This window comes from Orycteropus afer, unplaced genomic scaffold, assembly GCF_000298275.1.
Source record: "Orycteropus afer afer isolate SDZICR_OR568_19922 unplaced genomic scaffold, OryAfe1.0 scaffold00040, whole genome shotgun sequence".
In the NCBI taxonomy this organism is placed as follows: Eukaryota; Metazoa; Chordata; class Mammalia; order Tubulidentata; family Orycteropodidae; genus Orycteropus; species Orycteropus afer.
In genome coordinates, this window is record NW_006921627.1 from 14,633,945 (window position 1) to 14,655,233 (window position 21,289).

At 38.0% G+C, this 21,289-nt stretch overlaps 1 pseudogene; it reads right to left on the reverse strand.

Annotated features, from left to right (window-relative positions):
• The window catches only part of LOC103193913, a 59,541-nt pseudogene that overhangs the window by 27,043 nt on the left and 11,209 nt on the right, over nucleotides 1–21,289 (reverse strand).

Consider the following 21,289-nt stretch of genomic DNA (forward strand, 5'->3'; position numbering starts at 1 on the left):
CCAACCTTCCTTCCGAGGAGTGGCTGGTGGGTTTGAACCGCCAGCCTTCTGGTTAGCAGTCAAGTGCTTTAGCCACTATGCTACCAGAGCTCCGAATTTAGGAGAGCAAATTTTCAGTTTACCTGCTCAGATTGCCTAGTAAGAGTTGGAATAACACCAGAGAATTTTGGAAATAATTTGTTGAGTCCTCATTCTCTGAACAGAAAGGGGATTTTGTCAAGGGTGGCAATTCTGTGCATCCTAGAAACAGCATAATTTTTTGTGCAGGAGGTTGGGAGAGCAAGATAACTTGGAGAGGATTTTATGTGTTTGGGAAGGAATGGTAGGTTTTAGAAGTGAGAGTTATTGCTTCATCCATCAAGGGATGGAAAAGGAATTGTAAATTACTCTTTAGCAACATGAGCAATGGCTCTGCTGTTGTTACCTGCCATCATGGCAACCTGAAGTGGAACAGAGTGAAACAGTGCCTAGGACTACACCATCTGTATGGTTGTTGGGATGTTTGAGTCCATTGTTGTGCCTATCATGTCAATCCATCTCATTGACTGTTTTCCTCATTTTCATTTGTATTACTAATGAAGTGAATGGAATTTAATAATACCAACATTTTCTACATGATATCAAAACTTGCAAACTCATTGCTGTCTGGATAACAAAGCTAGAGCATTAGATTTGATTCTCCAACCAGGTATCCCATCTGATATTTCAGAAACACCTTGTAAAAGAGCACTTAGAAGGAAAAATATTTTTTCCAGAAATGTCCCCCTCAATATTTTGCTTAGCTAGAAAAAGCATCTGGTAGCATAGTGCCTAAAAGGCACTTGACTGCTAACCAGGAGGCTGGTGGTTCAAACCCACTAGCCACTCCTCGGAAGGAAGGTTGGGCAATCCTACTTCCGTAGTGATAACTGCCTCGGAAACCCAAGGAGGGGTCGCTAGGATTCGGGGCTGACTCGATGGCAAATAACAACAACAACAACAGAAAAAGCATCAGTAGTGATTTCTTTAAGAATATCACACAGTTTCTTTCCCTCATGCCCTTCCAAATGATCACCATGTCTACCTCCGACTTGGATTTTCACTGATGTTTTTCTGTTTTCTCTGTCATCATTCTTATCTTTAATCATCAATTTCCAAATAGATGGTGCATACAGATGAACTTTTTTCCATCTCCTCTACCTGATGTCCAGGCAATTCTAACCCCTCCAGCTATTGCAGTTAGGAAACCATGGCATTATGTGTTGTTATAACTCCATTTATTGGCTTAACATCTCTTTCTCTCATTGTCAACTTAGCTTTCTACCTGTCCTTTCAGTCTCTGTATTAAATTTCCATTCTTTCTTATGCCCCGACTAATAAACTCTACAGCAAATGCTATAAATTCATTTCTCAAACAAAAATCTTATTTTTAAAAAATTTCTTCTGAAGAATATGTTGACTCCTGGACTTCCCTACTTACACTGTTTCTGCTGATCACAAAAAACCTGAACTAGATATTGTGTTAATGACTTAAAAAGGGCCACTCAATCTAACTTGGTAATACTTTACTCTTTTTGACCTTTGCAGCTTTCAAGCAAAAACCTATAAAAACTTGTAACTCTATTTTCTTCTAAATTCAGTGTGATACTTTTGAAACATATATCAGATCATGCCATTCCTCTTATAAAAATCTCGCCATGTTATTCAGAATAAAGGAAAGTCTTACAATGCTACAAAGCTGAACTGAGAAGCAAGGGCACAGTGTGGAAATCCTATCTTTATTGTTAACTGCATGGTAGAAATCACCATGAATCCAATTCTCACCTGGAAATGGATCCAATCCTCACCCTCCTACCCCCTATTCTTTTCTTTTTCTTTTTACTTTTATTGTGGTGAAAACATATACAAGACGTTTGCCACCCTAACAACTTCACCACTTACAGCTCAGGGACACTGATGACATTTTTCTTGCTGTGCCACCATTATTGCTATCCTTTTCCAAAATATTCTACCACTATTAGCATAAATTCATTGCTCTCCAAACAAAAGTTTCCTCTTTCCCCCTCTCTCCTACCCCATGGTAACAACTATATATATGAATATTCAACCTATCTAGGAATTTAGCCTCTCATCTCCCCACCCCCCATTCCTGGTAACAAACACAGAAAGTTTCCTTCTGTGTATAAACCTTTCCTTGACTTTTTACAATAGTAGACTGTGGTAGTTCAGTTTGTGTGTCAATTTGGCTGGGCCTGGTTGAGTGGCTGGGCAGCTGGTGGTAGTTAATTACCATGAGGAGACTGGCAATCAACTCCATGGTGGGATCTACCACAAGCAGCTGGGTAGCTGCCTTTGGGTATGTGGTCTGCTTCCTGTATTTATATAAGGAGAAACCTTTGGGAATGGTCTCTAGCCTATGGCATGCTTGGACCCTGCATGTAGCCATGTCATTGCTCAGCAGCCTGCTAACCTCTGCCGACCTTGGGACTTACAATGGACTTAAGTTAATGGCCTGCCGTGTGGTTTGGTAACATCGGGCCTGTGCCTTTTTACTTGTTAACCTTGGGGCTTCTCAGCTTCAGCAGCCAGCAGCTGTCTGAGTGAAGAAATGCCTCTAGCTCCAGTGGGCCAGGAGCAGGAGGCAGAGCTGGACCCCAAGGCTGAGGGGCTTTCACCCAGCCCCTAGAGCCTGGCACTTTGAACTTGGACTTAAGGCCTCCAAATTGTAAGAATGAACTCCTGTTTGTTAAGGCCATCCCATTTGTGGTATGTTTCCTGTCAGAGTGGCACTAGGTAACCAGAACATGAACTAATACAATATCTGTGTTTGTGTGATTGACTTGTTTCACTCAGCATAATGTCCTCCAAGTTCATCCACTTTATGTGGTGTTTTGCAGATTCTACATTATTCTTTAGGGTTGCACAGTATTCCATGGTGTGTATGTACCACAATTTGTTTATCCACTCCTTGGTTGATGGGCACTTAGGTTATTTCCATCTCTTTGCTATTGTGAATAGTGCTGTGATGTACATGAGTGTGCATGTATCTATTCGTGTCCTACTTTTCACTTCTTTAGGATATATACCTAGTAACAGGATTGCTGGATCAGATGGTATTTGTGTTTCCAACTTTTTAAGGAATTGTCATACCGATTTACACAGTGGTTATATCATATTACACTCTCTCCAGCAGTGTATGAGAGTCCCAATCTCTCCACATCCTCATCAGCATTTGTTATTTTCTGTTGTGTTGAAATTTGCTATTAATGCTGGGTGAGATATCTCATGGTTGTTTTGATTTGCATCTCTCTAATGGCTAATGGGGAGCTCTGGTGGCATAATGCTTAAGGCATTTTATTGCTAACCAGAAAGCTGGCGGTTCAAACCCACCAGCCACTCGTCGGAAGGAAGATTGAGCCATATACTTGTATAGAGATACTGCCTTGGAAACCCAAGGAAGCGTTGCTATGAGTCAATGACTTGATGGTAGTGAGTTTGGTTTTTTGGTTAATGGCTAATGATCATGAACATTTCTTCATGTGTTTGTTGGCAACCTGAATATCTTTGGTGAAGCATCTTTTCATATCTTCTGCCCATTTTAAAATTGTTTATCTTTTTGATGTTGAGGTGCTGGAGTTTTCTATAAATTTAAAACATAAGTCCTTTGGCCAATATGTCATTGCCAAATATTTTTTTCCCCATCTGTAGGTTCTCTTTTTATCTTTTGGAGAAATTTTTTGATGCACACGAGAATTTACGTTTTAGAAGGTCCCCATCATATTGTTTATTTTCTGCTGTTTGTGCATCTTGGGTTATGCTTAATAGTCTATTTATGCTATAAATTAGGGCTTCTAAGTTTGCCCTTATATTTTCTTTGATGAACTTCATAGTTTTAGGTTTTACACTTAAGTCTTTGATGTATGTGGAGTTAGCTTTTGTGTATGGTGTGAGGTATGGATCTTGTTTCATTTCTCTGCGAATAGATATCCAGTTTTGCCAGTGCCATTTGTGAAAGAGACTATTTCTTCCCATTTAATGGACTTTGGACTTTTCTCAAAAATCAGCTGACCATAGAATCAATTTCTGGGTTCTCAATTCTGTTCCACTGGTCTGTGTGTCTGTTGTACCAATACCGGGCTGTTTTGACTACTGTGACTGTGTAGAAGGTTTTGAGATCTGGGAGTGTGAGACCTCCTACTTTGTTCTTCTTAAGTAGTGCTTTGCTTATCCAAGGTCTCTTTTCTTTCCCTATAAAGATAGTGATGGGTTTTTCCATATCTTAAAAGAATGTTGATGGAATCTAGATCAATATTGCACTGAATGTATAGATTGCTTTGGATGGTATTAACATTTTCACAATATGCAATCTTCCTATCCTTGAGCATGGTTTGTTTTTCCATTATGTGGATCTCTTACTGTTTCTTGAAGTAGTGTTTTGTAGTTTTCTTTGTATATATCTTTTGTGTTCCTAGTAAGATTTATTCCCAAGTATTTTATCTTTTTGTTAGCTGTTGTAAATGGTATTGACTTCCTTGTTTCCTTTTCAGAGATCTCTTTGCTGGTGTAGATGAATCTTACACCAGGATATCCTGATATCCTGCCACTTATATCCTGCCACTAAGCTAAACCTTTCAGTAAGTTCCAGTAGTTTTCTTGCTGAGTCTCTTGGATTTTACATATGTAGGAACATATCATCAGCAAATAGGGATAGTTTTACTTCTTCCTTACCCATTTGGATGCCTTTGATTTCCCTTTCTTGCCTTATTGCCCTGGCTAGGACTTCCAATTCAATGTTGAATAGAAGTGGAGCTAGAAGGCATCCTTGTCTGGTTGCTGTTTGCAAGGGGAAAGGTTTCAGTCTCTCTCCATTGAGAATAACGTTGCCTGTTGTTTTTGCATCTATGCCTTTTATTATGTTGAGGAATTTCCCTTCTATTCCTATCTTTCTGAGAGTTTTTTTTAATCAGGAATGGGTGTTAGATTTTATCAAATGCCTTTTCTATATCTACATGATCATGTGATTCTTTTCCTTTGTTTTACTTACGTGACAGATGACATGAATTTTTTTTCTTGCCTACCTGGTATGAATCCCATTTGGTCATGATATATTATTATTATTATTATTTTTGATATGTTGTTGAAGTCTATTGGCTAGGATCTTACTGAGGATTTTGCATTTATGTGCATGAGGGATATTGGTCTATAGTTTTCTTTAAGTGATGTCTTTGCCTGGTCTTGGTATCAAGGTTATGCTTGCTTCATAAAATGAATTTGGGAGGATTCCATCCTTTTCTATGTTCTGGAATACTTTGAGTAGGATTGGCATCAGCTCTTCTCTGAATGGTTGGTGGAATTCTCCAGTGAAACCATCTGGGCCAAAACTTTTTTTTTTTTGGTTAGTAATTTTTTTTTATGACCTGTTCAATTTCTTCTTTTGTTATGGTTCTTTTCAAGTTTTCTACTTCAGTCTGTGTTAGTTTAGGTAAGTAGTATGTTTCTAGAAGTCTGTCCATTTCTTCTAGGTTTTCAAATTTGTTGGAGTACAGTTCTTCATAATATTCTATTATTCTTTTTATTTGTTTGTTCTGTTGTGACGCCACCCTTTTCATTCATTTGTGTTATTTGCATCTTATCCTTCTTTTCCTTTGTTAAGTTTGCCAGTGGTTTGTTGATTTTATTAATCTTTTCAAAGAACCAACTTCTAGTCTTGTTGATTTTTCTATTGTCTTTCTATTTTCTGTTTCATTTATTTCTGCTCAAATCTTTATTATTTCTTCTAGTGACTGTAGGCTTTTTTTGCTGCTCTTTTTCTAATTGTTGAAGATGTTAGTTTAAGGTGTTGATTTTGGCTTTATTTTTCTTGATGTGGGCTTCTATAGCTATAAATTGCCCTCTGATTACAGCTTTTGCTGTGTTCCAAAGATTTTGGTATGTTATGTTTTCATTTTCATTCAAGAATTTTTTAAATTTCATTTTTTATTTCTTCCATTACCTAGTCATTTTTGAGAAGGGTGTTATTCAGTTTCCATGTGGTTGCTCTTTTTCCATTGATCTTCCTATTGTTGATTTCTAATTTGATAGCATTGTGATCTGAGAAGATGCTTTGCAGTATTTCACTTTTTAAAAAATTTGTCAAGCCTTGCTTTGGGGCTTGACATATGGTCAATCCTGGAGAATGTTCCATGTGTGCTGGAAAAGAATGTATATTTTGTTGTTGCTGGGTAAAGTGCTTTGTAGATGTCTACAAGGTCAAGTTGGTTGATCATATTGTTTAGTTCTTCTGCATCTTTGTTGAGTTTCCTTCCAGTTCAATCTTTTATTGAAAGTGGTATATTAAAGTCTCCTACTATGACTGTTGTTGTTGTTGTTATGTGCCATCGAGTCGGCCCCAACTCATAGCGACCCCTCCTTGGGTTTCCGAGGCAGTATCACTACGGAAGTAGGATTGCCCAACCTTCCTTTGACTGTGGGATCATCTATTTGTCTTTTCAATTCTGTTAAAGTCTGATTTATGTATTTTGGGGCTCTTTCACTGGATGTGTAGATATTTATTATGGTTGTCTTCTTGTTCAACTAATCTTTAATCATTATATAACATCCTTCCTTTGTCTCTTATGGTCATTTTTGTCTTAAAGTCTATGTTATCAGAAATTAATATTGCCACACCTGTTCTCTTATGGCTGCCATTTGCTTGATATATCTTTTTCCAATGTTCGATATTTAGTCTATTTTTGTCTTTGTGTCTAAGGTGCATCTCTTGTAGACAGCATATTGATGGATCATGTTTTCTTACCCAGTCTGCAATTCTCCATCTCTTGAGTAGTGTACTTAATCCACTTACATTCAGTAATTACTGACAAATATGAATTTATAGATGTCATTTTTTATGTGTTTTTTTATGGTATTGCTGATTTCTTTGTTCCATATAATTTTCTGTGCTGTGCATATTTTGTTTGAGTCATACTATAACCTCCTTCATTGCTATTGTTTTAGTATTTGCTAAGTATTTGTGTTTGTCCTCTTTTTTATTTTAATGTGAAGGTTTATCATTTTTCTTTGTGGTTACCCTGTAATTTATAATTTTCTTCCCAAATTTAAAACAATTTGTTCTATCTTGCAATTGTCTTAACTTCCTCATCATTTAGAAGTTCAGTAACAACACTATTTATTCCCTCCTTTTGGTTTGTAGTTGTCCTCATTTACAATTGATGTCTCTGGTTCCCTGTTTAGTCTTGTAAGCTTATTTTACTTTGGATATATATATATATATAACTTGGTTGGTTACTGGGTTATGTTGTCATGTGTGTTAATCTTGGCTATTGTTTGCTGTTGTTGGTTCTCTATCTGAAGGACTCCTTTCAGCATCCATTGTAAAGCTGGTCTGGTTTTAAGAAATTTCCTTAATTTCTCCTTATCTGGAAATCTAATTTCACCATCATATTTGGGGGATAATTTTGCTTGGTGTATAATTCCTGGTTGGAATTTTTTTCTTTCAGGGTTTTATATATACCAGCTCATTGTCTTCTCACCTGCATGGTTTTGCTGAGAAATCGAGCTTAGTCTTATTGGTTGTCACTTATAGGTAATGTTTTGTTTTTCCCATACTTCTTTCAAACAAAACAAAACAAAACAAACAAACGAACAAAAAACCAGGAACAAGCCAAAAGAAAAAAAGAGAAATGCAATAATAAATAAGAAAAAGTTTCAAAATATATTTAAAAAGGATAAAAGAAAGAGAATAAGGAAAAAACCCCACAATATCTGGGGAGGGTAGAATGAATGAAAAGAATAAGATTAAAAGATTAGGGAAACTGGAAAAAGAAAAACTAGGGGTGGGAAGAACCAATAGAAAGAAAAAAGAAGGAAACCAGGAATAGGGAAAAGAAAAAAAAGAAACCAAGAATCAGGGATAGGAAAGAGAGAGAGAAAAAAAAAAAAGGAAGAAAGGAGAACTATAAGAAGAATAAAAACAAAGCCAAAGCTCTTGTGGGCAGGGCATGGTATCCAGGTTCTGGGTACAGAATGGGATGGAGCCCTCACAGGTAAAGAAGTTAGGTGGAAGTAGGGGGCAGGGCAGGAATTAGATATCCGCACCCCTGTTCACCAAGAGAGTGCAAGGCACATGAGTTAGAAGGGGTGACTTCTCCAGTCATCAGTCTCCAGTGTGGTTGCCAGTGCTATCCTTGGCAGGCAGAGCGCACTCCTAGTTTGCAGTTGAAGCAAGAACACCACCTGCATGCACTCTAAACAGCTGCACTGGCTGCTTGGAAAGATCCAAAATGGCTATACCCTCAGGACAGCCACTGGCAGTCCACAGGTCTGCCTGTCCCCTTCCTTGATGTTCTAACTTCTGGTCCCAGGCACCAATGCAGTCCTTGCCCATGCAGCCTTGGTGAGCAGAGCTAATTCTTAGGTTGGTATTGAGAAATATTCAAAATGGCTGTGCCCTGAGGACAGCTGGCAGTCTGCACCTCTTTTTGTCTCCTTATTTACTGTTTCATTCATGGTCTTCTACTAATTGGTATTTAATCCACTACTTTATCCTTTCCTTCAAAGCTCAGGGTTCCAGGATTGTCTTCTGTATTGATTTCAATTGTTTGCTCATTACTTTGTTGCATAGAGTCTGTGTAGCTTGTCTGCCTGTTCTGCCATCTTGCTGGAACTCCTGTGTCTCTATTCTTGTCACCAGCTGCCAAGCTGCATACTCTTTCACACTCTCTTTCCAACCTCACCTCCCAGAGCTGGTTCAGAGTTCAGAAGTTAGAAGGACTTTGTTCTTCACATCAACTGCCTTACAGCCCTTTTCTGACCCTTAGCCACTAAGAGTTGGGTTAGAGTTCACAAGTTTGGATTCAGTCCTTCTGACTGCCAAATAGGCAGATGCCAAGAACAAAAGGCCAATTTATTTTAGGTAAAGTAGCTCTGGTGGTGTGGTTAAAGCATTTGACTACTAATCAGAATGTCAGTGATTCAAAACCCCTAGCCACTCCATGAGACAAAGGTGAGGCAATCTGCTTCCATAAAGAGTTACAGCCTTGTACTCCCTATGCAGGAGCTCTGGTAGCATAGTGCCTAAGGCACTTGACTGCTCACCAGAAGGCTGGCGGTTCAAACCCACCAACCACTCCTCGGAAGGAAGGTTGGGCAATCCTACTTCCATAGTGATACTGCCTCGGAAACCCAAGGAGGGGTCACTATGAGTCGGGGCTGACTCGATGGCAAACAACAACAACAACAACACTCCCCATGTGGCAGTTCTACTCTGTCCTAAAGTGTTGTGATGAGTCAGAATCGATTCAGTGACAGTGGGTTTGGTTTGGGTTTTTAAGGTAACACGCAATGGTTAAGTGCTTAGGTCTGACCAGCAGGTTGGTGGTTTGAACCCACCAGCAGCTCCACAGGAGAAAAGGCCTGGAATTCTGCTCCTGTAAAGATTACAGCCTTGGAAGCCCTATGGGGCAGTTCTACTCTGTCCTATAGGGTCGCTATGAGTTGGAATCAACTGGATGGAATATAACAATAAGAACAATAATTCAGTACCACACAAAAATACACAATCTGGCTTCAACTATTCCTCTGATTTCTCTAACTACTCTCACCCATACTCACTGTTCCAACCACATTAGGTTCCTTACTCTTTTTAGAATGTTTCAGGTGAGTTTTCACCTCAGGGCCTTTGAAAATCATAATGGTGCAGGGGTTAAGAATGTGGGTCTGGAGTCAAACTGCCTGATTTGAACCCCTGCTCCTTATCTTATTGGTTGTGGGATCTTACTGACTGAGTAACTTACCCTTTCTGGGTCTCACTTTTTCTATTTGAATAATGACAATAGGTCAGTTTTTTAAGTTTAAAGAATATCTATGTATCTAATCATCTCTCTCCTGGAGTACAATAAGCATTCTGTTATTGGTGTTTCATCTGACTGTAATATATTTCTTCCAGTCAGTCATATGGTTTGTTCTCTTACTTCCTTCAAATCTTTGCTCATATTTCACTTTCTTGGTAAGACCATCAATGACCACTCTGTTTAAATTTGCAACTCCCTTCAATCTCACTATTACCTTTCCCTATTGAACCTTCACCATAGCATTTATCATCTTTTTAATAAACTATTTACTTGTTTATTTTGATTATATTCATTAAAACATAACATTCATGAAGTTAAAGATTTTTGTTCTTAACCTTTGTTATAAGTCCCAAAACTGGGTCAATAAGTATTCTATAAATATTTTTAAACACACGAATGAATGATAACTTTCATATTTGTAACCTCTTAATTTTTACTTTTTTAGGCACTAATGATGACCCACCAGCCGCTCCTCAGAAGGAAGGTTGGGCAATCCTACTTTGGTGGTGATACTGCCTTGGAAACCCAGTGAGGGGTCGCTATGAGTCGGGTTTGACTTGACGGCACACAACAACAACAATGATTTCTATCATTATCTATTATAATTTTTGTGCCTTGTTTAGATTCACCATTCCTCCTCTTTCTTAAGTCCTATGGAAACTCTTGGAGGAGCTCTGGTAGCGTAGTGCCTAAGGCACTTGACTGCTAACCAAAAGGCTGGCAGTTTAAACCAACCAGCCACTCCTCAGAAGATTGGGCAATCTACTTCCGTAGGGATACCACCTTGGAAACCCAGGAAGGGGTCGCTATGAGTTGGATCCAACTCGATGACAGTAAGTTTTTTTTTTTTTTTTGTATGGGTACTCTTAAAGTTATCTTCTTTTATAGGTATACTGTTTTCTTCTATGAAAAACCTTGAGGTTATATATATGGCATCCCAGACAGAGGCTCACATTCTTCCAGTTGTTCTCAAGAGCTTTCACAATGTGTTCCAGTTTCCTTACCACTTTCATTGCATCATATACATGAGTCCTTTGTATCTACCCATTTCAATCATCTTTGTGCAGTTTTCACACAAAGTAATAATTTTTTTTCTGAGTTATGTTACATACATGTAATGCTATCCTTACCCACTTCCCAAAAACTACTTTCTCCCTAAAACCTTCATGGTTTAAACTCAAACTTCTTTCTATGTGGAACTCTCATGATTATTTTTATTTTATGTATTTTCTAGTCTCCATCATAATATATATAACATTGTAATTACCTGACAAAAATCATATTTCTCACAGCTGAGGAACTTTTTGAAATTTGTGTTATCCTTGAAGGTTATATTTACAGGAAAATAGTCATGGACCTTAAAAGTGAGCTGACAACACTGTTTTTCTTTATAATGAGCCTGGTTTAGAGATGGATATCAGCCTTAAATGTAGTCCCAATTTCAAGGAATATAGAAAATAATTTCTGACTAGTCAAAATTCTTAATTTGTTTTCCACATTATGTTTAACTGTTTTATTGGGTATTAATTGGTATTTTCTAAGACCTTGAAGAACTTTTAATCAAATTTCTTAAAATTATTAATAAAGGACTTGAGGCTTAGAGAAGAGTGACATGCACATTTCACATACAGGACCTCTGATTTCCAATCCAAAACTCAGTGGGAAATGGAAGGGGATAGAAAAAGTGGCTTTATCTGAGCAGTATCTTTTGGCCCTGGATTGTGAGATAATTCTGCTGGGTTTACACTGTGTCTTTTCACCATTGAGGACTTTTATCCTTTCTGTTCTTCAAAATACAGCATCTCTATGAATATTTTTCCTTGATTCCATAATTAGAATTCTCTCATTTATAATTGTAAGCTTGTTCCTTTTCTTGAAGTACATCAGAATCTAATTCTGTGCCCTAAATATCTAACACATCTGAAAAGCAGCAACAACAACAAAACCAAGAAACAAACAAACAAAAACAACCAACCCAGAAATTGGTCAGCTTTGGCTATGCCACTTACTAGTTAAGTGACCTCAGCATGAAATAACTTACCTGAATCTTGGTTTCTTTACATATGAAAGGATGGTGGTGGTGGTTGTTATGTGCCATCAAGTTGGACCCAACTCATAGCGACACCACCTTTGGTTTCCGAGGCAGTATCACTACGGAAGTAGATTGCCCCATCTTCCTTCCGAGGAGTGGCTGGTGGGTTTGAACTGCCAGCCTTCTGGTTAGCAGTCAAGCACTACGCTACCAGAGCTCCCTGAAATGGTGGTAGAGCTACATTATCTATCTAAGTTTGTCATTTTTGTCCAAGTAATGTTGGATGTGACACAAAGTTAAAAGCAACTTGTTATTTTACCTCCATAAGCTACTTGCTTTTCTAATTTTATAGGCATTGAACATGACTGTGGGTTCCCAGATTTTTGAGTTGGTGAACACTTTTAATCCCATACTCTGGGGGAAAACAAGGATTACTCAATCAACTTGGGAACTTTATTAGGATATATAAAATATACTTCCTTAGAAACTGTCCTATGTAATTCTAATAGTTTTATTTTTATATTAATTTCATGGAAGTATATATAGCTCAGGAAATAGAAGGTAAGATTACTATACTTTATGAATTGCTAAGATTTTATTCCTTATAGCCTTTTGAAAACCTAATATAACTAAAAATACCCAGGGTGGGTAAGCAGAAATCAAGTCTAGCCCTGGCTCTGACATACTAATTGTATGTTCTTGGACAGAGATGTCATCCTCTTTGTTGAATTCATTTTCCTCAACTGAAAAGCAAGGAGGTCAGTCTGAACAATTTCTAAAATTATTTGTGGTGATCTCAAACTCTTTGCTGTTGAGTTGCAAGGGAGCCACATTATTTACTAACATTCAAAAATCTACAAGCCAAATTCAGTAGCAAGTAATAGGATTTTACCTTCAGGAAGCTACAAATATCTTTTTCATCATAACTTGGTAATAGAACATAAATGATTCCTTTACTTGTGATATAAGGATAGGGACAGTTTGCTTGTTCATCTTTCTGCTGCTTCAGATTGTCAGGAACCCAGTGAGATTTTTCGCAGTTAGTAGATTATATGCTGTAACAGAGGAGAGATCAAATATAGAACTCCTACCTGCTTTTCTTTTGAAGTATTATTTAGTGAGCTGAGAGAAATATGAACATTATTATCAATCTTTTCTTGAGTACTTTCATGGATTTGGTACCTTAGAGAGAAGTTAAAGATTTTGTTTGTTTTTAACAATGTTCTTATTCTAAAGATGTGAAACCTACCTAGGAAAATGCTCCCAAGAATTAATAGAATCTCAGTTTACCAATGTAGAGGCAAAAATAGACCAAATATAGGAAAGAGATCTAACTTGTCTCTACATTTGATGAATTGTTAATACCTGTGGAATTTAGACAGTAACTACTATTGACACTTGTTAAACTTCTATTTCTACTTAGCTTTGTTCTTTGATAGAAGAACCAAATAGGCACATACATGATTATATATCATCTAAATTGGATAGACCACTCTCTGCACAATTGCAAACAAGGCTATTTTTCAATGGAAAAAGATCAAAACAAAACTCAAACTCAATGTCCTCAAGTTGATTCCACTTCACAGAAACCCTGTAACATAAAGTAGAACTCCCCATAAAGTTTCCAAGGCTGTAATCTTTACAGAAGCAGACTGTTACATCTTTCTTCTGCAAAGAGACTGGTGGGTTTGTACTACTGACCTTTTGGTTAGCAGCTGAGTGGTTAAGTACTGCACCAACACGGGTCCTATGGAGCAAGAAGGATGACTTAAATGACAGAAGCAAAAACCTATAGGGTAGAGACCCTGGAGATTCATTCTTGAGCTGGAGTATGAATGAATTCTAATTAAAGAGCTTCCAACATTCAACCAGTTGGATCTCAGCATTGCTGTGGAACAGTGATTCCTGTGTGCCTTCTGTTTCCCCCAGTTTGAACAGGAGTGTCAATAGTGATTATTTTTCGCCTGTTGTATGATTATATGTTGGGTGTTGGGGGTAGATAACTTTAGTACAAGGTCTTCTTATCTAGAGGGACTGTACTTGAGCAACCATACCCAAGGAGCATCCTCCATACCTGAACTTGATTTGAAATGATGAATTTCAGTCTTGGAGCTGTTGCTATATTGGAATGAAACTCACAGGGGCTTTCAGGGGTGAGTGTATTTTATGTGTTGGAGGGCCATGAATAATTGAGGATCAGAGAGAAGTCTGTTAAGACATTTGCCAAAATTTTCCACAATTATTTCTGTCTGCTGGTATTTATGTCTTTGTTCCTTCCATAGTGAACAGGGCTGACCTGTATAGGCAAAATACATGTTATACATACTTCTAAGGTTAAATGTATGACTTACAAGGCTAGGTTATAAAATACATTACAGCTTTACCATTTCTCTCTTGGCTTACTTGCTCTGGAGGAAATCAACCCCCAAGTTGTGAGGACACTCAGGTCATCCTATGGAGAAGACTGTGTAGTAAGGAAGTGAGGTCTCCTGCCAACAGCTATGTGAGTAACCTATCTTGGAAGCAGGTCCTCCAGGCTTAGTAAAGCCTTCAGATGGCCAGAGCTAATAATCTTGATTAGAAAATCATGAGAGGACAAAAACCAGAACCACTTAGCAAAGTTACTTCTGAATTCCTTACCCACAGAAACTATATGTGATAAGTGTTTATTGTTTTAACTCTTTCATAACCCATGGTATCTATAAGCACCATTTACCTTTTATGCTTCTGAGGTTCCTTGGGAGGCTTCTTCCCCACACATACTGACTTTTAGGCAGGGACTTGCATAACTGTGTAAAACAGAAGGAAGTTCTTCCACAACATACTGTTGTGTTAAGAGGTTGTTGTATGAGGTAATATATCCTGAAGCAGTGATTGTGTAAAACTTTTGTCTCTTTGGATTTCTGTACAGCAAGATAAGACTTAGAAGAATATTTACTATTTCTTGTGTTTTTTTTGAGAGAGTGTGTTTTTCAGTATTAGATAATATTCAAGTGAATATTTTTGCTATGTTTCACCCTACCTATCCTAACACCATATGTCCCACATATAAATTTTTGAGATAGCTGTTATACAGTGGTAAATAACTAACATAAACACCCTTTATAATTCTTTATCTGCTACTTTTGTTCTTAAATAGGCACATAAATGAATATGTATTATCTATATTGGATAGACTAATGCTTTCCAAAAGAGACATGGTGGTTCTAGGTTAAGTGCTCAGCTGTTAACCTAAAGGTTGGCAGTTCAAACTCACCCAGCAGCTCTGAGGGAGAAAAGACCTGGAGATCTGCTCCCATAAAGATTGTAGCCTAGGAAGTCCTGTGGGGCAGTTCTGCTTAGTCATATCAAGCCACGTGAAGTTGATTGACTCGATGGCATCTAACAACAATGCTTTCCAGGGCATTATTTGAAGCAAGTGAGCTTAAAGATTTTTACAACATCAAGAGCCAAAATTTCCAGTTATTTTCAGAATTCTTTCTCACTCCCATAATACAAAAAGATTCATTATGGAACTGAAGTAATTGTTAAATGTATATGAATAGACAAAGTAGGATAGACATAAGGAAATGAGAAGTAGACTAAATTTCTTAGATATAAGCAGGAAAATAAAAACAGAATAAACAGGGAGTGTAAAAAATCTAAGTGTATCACCAATGAAACACCCAGAAAGAAAGTTCTCTTGCTTGAGGTTAACATCCTGATGCCATCTTCTAATTTAAATAGAGAAATATTAGTCATTCTCTTTTGTGTAATAATTATTTTGCTATGACAAGATATTTTGACTTATTAGTAAAATACTAAACAAGATTGAAGGTAATTTTTTTATTGTGTTCTCATATATTTTGTTTTTATTTTAAAATTATTTTAATTTTTATTTTTATAATTTAAAAGTTTTAATATACTTTATGTTTAGAGCAATTTTAGGTTTATAGATAAACTGTGCAGAAAGCACAGTGAGTTCCAATATACCTTTCCCCTCTTCACATTGTTTCTGTCATTAACATCCTACATTCCTGTGGTTATTTGTTAAAATTGATAAACCAATATTGATACATTATTATTAACTACAGTCTATAGTTTATACCTTTCTTTTATACAGGTCTATGGGTTTTGGCAAATGCTTAATGTCATACTTCCACCATGATAATATCATACAGAATAGTCTTATCATTACTCTAAAAATGCCCTGTACTTTACCTGTTTATCATTCATCCTGCCCTTGACAACCACTTTCTTTTCACTGTCTCTATAGTTTGCCAAAGGAGTCTGGTGCAAAGGTTAAGTACGTGCCTGCTAACAAAAAGTTGGCCATTCAAATCCATCCAGCTGTTCTGTGAAAGAAATAATGGATGATCTGCTTCTGTAAGGATTACAGCCTAGAAAACCCTATGGTGCAGTTATACTCTGTCACATGGGGTCACTGTGAGTCAAAAATCAACTTGATGGTACCCAGCAACAACATAGTTTTGCCTGTTCTAGAATGTCATATGGTTGGAGTCATACAATACGTGGCTTTTTCAGATAGACTTCTTTCACTTAGCAATATGCATTTGAGGTCCCTTTATACCTTTTCTGTGACTTAATAGTTCATTTCTCTTTATCATTGAATTGTATGGATGTATCACAGTTTATTTATTCATTCACCTGTTGAAGGACATCTTGATTGTCTCCAATTTTTGGAAATTACAAATACAGCTGTTAAAAATATTCATGTACAGTTTTTTATGTGGACACAAATTTTCATCTTATTTGGGTAAATACCTAGGGGTATGTGATGATTAAGGTTGTGTGTTAACTTGGCTGGGCCATGAGTCTCTGGCTTAGCAGTTATGTAATGATGTAATCATCTCTGATGATGAGATCTGATATCATGTAATCATCTACATGATGAGATATGCTATGAACAACAAATCAGTTGAAAGGGAATTTCCTCAGGGATGTGGTCTGCATCCAGTATACATGGACTTTCTGGCAAAGCTCTCTACCTTGTGTTTGCTCTGGATCCTTCATCTAGCTCATCATCATCTGACTTTCAATTCTTGGGACTTGAGCCAGCAGTCTGTGTTATTGCCTGCTGATCTTGGTTTTATCAGCCTCCATAGCCCATGAGCCAGCAGTCTCCTGTCTGACTTGCTGTTTAGTTCATCAGCACCTTCAGCTACTTGAGTCAGGAGAAGCCTCCAGTTTGACATCTAACCCATGGACTTGGGATTTGCCAGCCTCCACAACTGCATGAGCCATTACCTTGAGATAAATCTCTATCTCTACATCTACATCTATCTATCTATCTATCTATCTATCTATCTATGCCTTATTATTTTTGCTTCTCTAGAGGACCCTGCCAAAGACAATGTCAATAAGCTTTGTGCCATCAAAATATTCTGTGATTCAGAACATGAGGGTAGTTTCAGAGTTAGAGTTCAGCAATGTCACATTCACTGATAATATCACAATTAGTCTATTATAGCACTGAGTCATGGGCACAAATTTCATTTTACAGGAAGAGGCACAAAGGGAAGGGAAGTGTCTTTGTTCACCCAGACTTTATGAAAAGGCACAAGTGACCCTTTGTCTGGAAGCTGATCCTTTTGGCTTTAGCTGGAGAAAATAGAGATATTTTTCTGAAAATTAGAACCCGAAGAAGGAGAGTTTGGGAAGATGATTAAGAGAGGCCATTAATGAATATTTTAAACTAAGGAAATCTAGCCCTCTTCCTGGTTCCAGGAAGAGTTAACTAAAAGGAGAGTTAACTAGTGATACAAATGAAGCATTGTCGATTTGATAGAATTTGCTTGCATTTAATTCAATTCAACATAATTCAGTCTAATTAACAGCTTTTTAGTTCCTGCTATGGCTGGTTGGTTATCTGAAGGGTAAAGAAGTGAATGAGAGTTGGTTCCTGGCCTTGTTGTTGTTGTTGTTGTTAAGTGCCGTTGAGTCATTTCCAACTCATAGCGACCCCATGCACAGCAGAACGAAACACTGCCCAATCCTGCGCCAGCTCCACAATCCCTGCTATACTTGAGCCCATCATTGCAGCCACCGTGTCAATCCATCTCGTTGAAGGCCTCCCCCTCTTTCGTCGACCCTCCACCCTACCAAGCATGACATCCTTCTCCAGGGAATGGTCCCTTCTGACAACATGACCAAAATAGGTGACACGAAGTCTGGCCATTCTTGCTTCCAAGGAACATTCTGGCTGCACTTCCTCCAGGACAGATCTGTTAGTTCTTTTAGCAGTCCATGGTACTTTCAGCATTCTTCACCAGCACCACAACTCAAAAGCATCAACTCTTCTTCGGTCTTCCTTATTCATTGTCCAGCTCTCACATCCTGGCCTTAGGAAGGTAAAATCTAGAAAAGGCTAACAGAAATACATAACTCTATCCTTTGCTGTAACCCTGTAAGCCCTGAGACTTTATCTATCTTGTTCACCATCCTAAATCCAGTGCCTGGAACATAGTGAGAGCTCACTCTTTTTCTTGGATCAATGAATATATAATCCATGCAAAGCAGTGTGATGACTGCTATTAAAGATAGTCTTGTTGGAGTGCAAAAGGGGAAAAAAGTAATGTCAATTAAAAGGAAAAAGAAAGAGTACTGAGGGAAGTATTTGAACAGAGCCTTGAGGGATGAGTAGAATTTTGATGGAGGCCGGTGAGGGTGGAGGAGATGAGATTGATTCCTTGTGCCAATAGGGAACATGATTGACCACAGGTAGGGGGACCTCAACCACCAAAAAAGAAGAGCCAGGAACAGATCACGTCCTTTGGACCCAGAGTCCCTGTGCTGTGTGTATCAGTTAGATCCAGGGGAAGATTGATGCCAAGACACAGATCTCCAAGACACCAAGCTCACAGATGTTGAAAGGAGACAAGGACCTTCTCCTATAGCCAGCACAGAGAGAAAGCCTTCCCCTGGAGCTGATGGCCTGAATTTGGACTTCTGGCCTCCAAATACACTTCTGTTTGTTAAAGCCATCTGCTTGTAGTATTTCTGTTAAACAGCAGTGGATAACCAAGACAGGGTATGATTGCTGGATTGAAGGGTAATCCTTTGTTTAGCTGTGTGAGAAACTGCCAGATGTTTCCAAAGTGCTGTGCCATTTTGCATTCCTATCAGGATTAAGAGTTCCTATTGCTCCACATTCTTGTTGGCATTTGGTGTCATCAGTGTTTTAGATTGTAGCCATTCTACATATATATAATATATATTATAATATATATATTATGTATTTTGATTTGCAGTTCCCTAATGACAAGATAAGGAGCTGTGGTGGTATAGCGGTTAAGGCATTTGGCTGTTAACCAAACAGTTAGTTGTTCAAACCCATCAGCTGCTCCATGGAAGAAAGATGAGGCAGTCTGCTTCTGTAAGATTTACAGCCTTGGAAACACAGTAATAGTTGCTTGAGTCAGAATTGACTTGATGGCAGTGCATTTAGTTTTTTTTTGAATGACATATGACATTGACTGTTTTTCTCATATGCTTATTTTTCATCTGTACATCTTTGGTGAGGTTTCTGTTCAGATCTTTTGCCCATTTGAGGCGGCAGGGGGGATATGCCAATTAAGTTGTTTCTTTTCTTATCATTGAGCTTTAAGAGTTTTTTATGTCTTAGATACAAACCTTTTATCAGATACGTGTTTGGCAAATATTTTCTACCAGCATGTGGCTTGTAGTTTCATTCTCTTAAGAGTGTCCTTCACGGAGCAAAAGTTTTTAAATGGATGAAGTCCAACTTTTAGTTTTTTTCTTTCATGGCTCCTACTTTTGGCATTATACCTAAAAAGTCATTGTCAAACCCAAGGTCATCTAGATTTTCTCCTATGTTATCTTGTAGAAATTGTGTGGTTTTGAGTCTTACATTTAAGTCTATTATTTATTTTGAGTTAATTTTAGTGAAGGGTGCCAGCTCTGTGTCTAGGTTAAGTTTTTTGCATCTGAGTGTCTATTTATTCCAGCACCATTAGCTGTGACATAGTAGCACTGACCATAGGGTTTTCTACACTGTAATCTTTGCTCCTATGGAGCCATTGGGTGAATCCTGACTGCCAATCTGAGTTAGCAGCTGAGCGCTTAACCATTGTACCACCAGGACTCCTTTGAACACTGAATTGTGTTTGCTCCTTTGTCAAAGATCAGTTGACTGTGTTTGTGTGGGGCTATTTCTGGACTCTATTCGGTCACACTGATCTGTTGTCTCTTCCTTCACCCACGCCACACTGTCTTGATCACCATAACTGTATAGTAAATCTTTAAGCCAGGTGATGTCAGTCCTCCAGGCCTCCAGCTCTGTTCTTCAGTATTGTGTTGGCTGTTTTAGGCCTTTTGCCTTTCCATATGAACATTACAATCAGTTTTTTGGTATCCACAAAATAACTAACTTGCTTGGATTTTGATTGGGATTTTATTGAATCTATAGATCAAGTTGGGAAGAATTGACATCTTAATAAATTAAGTATTCCTATTCTTGAGCATGAAATGTCTTTCCATTTATTTAGATCTTAGATTTTTTTTTTCAATCAGAATTTTGTAGTTCTCCTCATATACATCTTATATATACTTTGTTACATTTATACCTAAGAATTTCATTTTTCTGTTGCTAAAATTTGTGTTTCAACTACAAATTGCCATTATTCACTGGTAGTATATAGGAAAGCAATTGATTTTTTGTACATTAACCTTGTATCTTGCTACCTTGCTATAATCATTTATTAGTTCCAGGAGTTTTTGGTTAGTTGTTTGGGATTTTTTTACATAGATAATCATATCCTGTGAAAAAAGACAGTTTCATTTCTTCCTTCTCAATCTGTATACTTTTAAATATCCTTTTCTTGTTGAATTGGATTAGCTAGGGCTCCCATTGCAATGTTTAATAGGAGTGGTGAGAGACAGCCTTGTCTTCCTGATCTTAGGGAGAATGTACATTGTACCATTAACTATGACATCACTTTAAGTATGATGAATGTAGATATTTCTTACTATGTTGTGGAAATTCTCCTCTATGCCTAGTTTGCAAAGAGTTTTTTTCATGAACAGATGTGGTAGTTATGTTTGTGTGTCAACTTGGCTGGGCCTGGTTGAGTGGCTGGGCAGCTAGTGGTAGTTGTTCCCCCTGATGAGACTGGCAATCAACTCCATGGTGGGATCTACCACAAGCAGCTGAGTTGCTGCCTTTGGGATGTGGTCTGCTTCCTGGATATAAGAAGAAGCCTTGGGAATAGTCTCTAGCCTATGGCATGCTTGGACCCTGCACATTGCCATGTCATTGCTCAGGAGCCTGCTATGCTCTGCCAACCTTGGGACTTACAATGGACTTAAGTTAATGGCCTGCCATGTAGTTTGGTAGCATAGTGGCTAAGACACTTGCCTGCTAACCAGACGTCTGGCGGTTCAAACCCACCAGCCACTCCTCGGAAGGAAG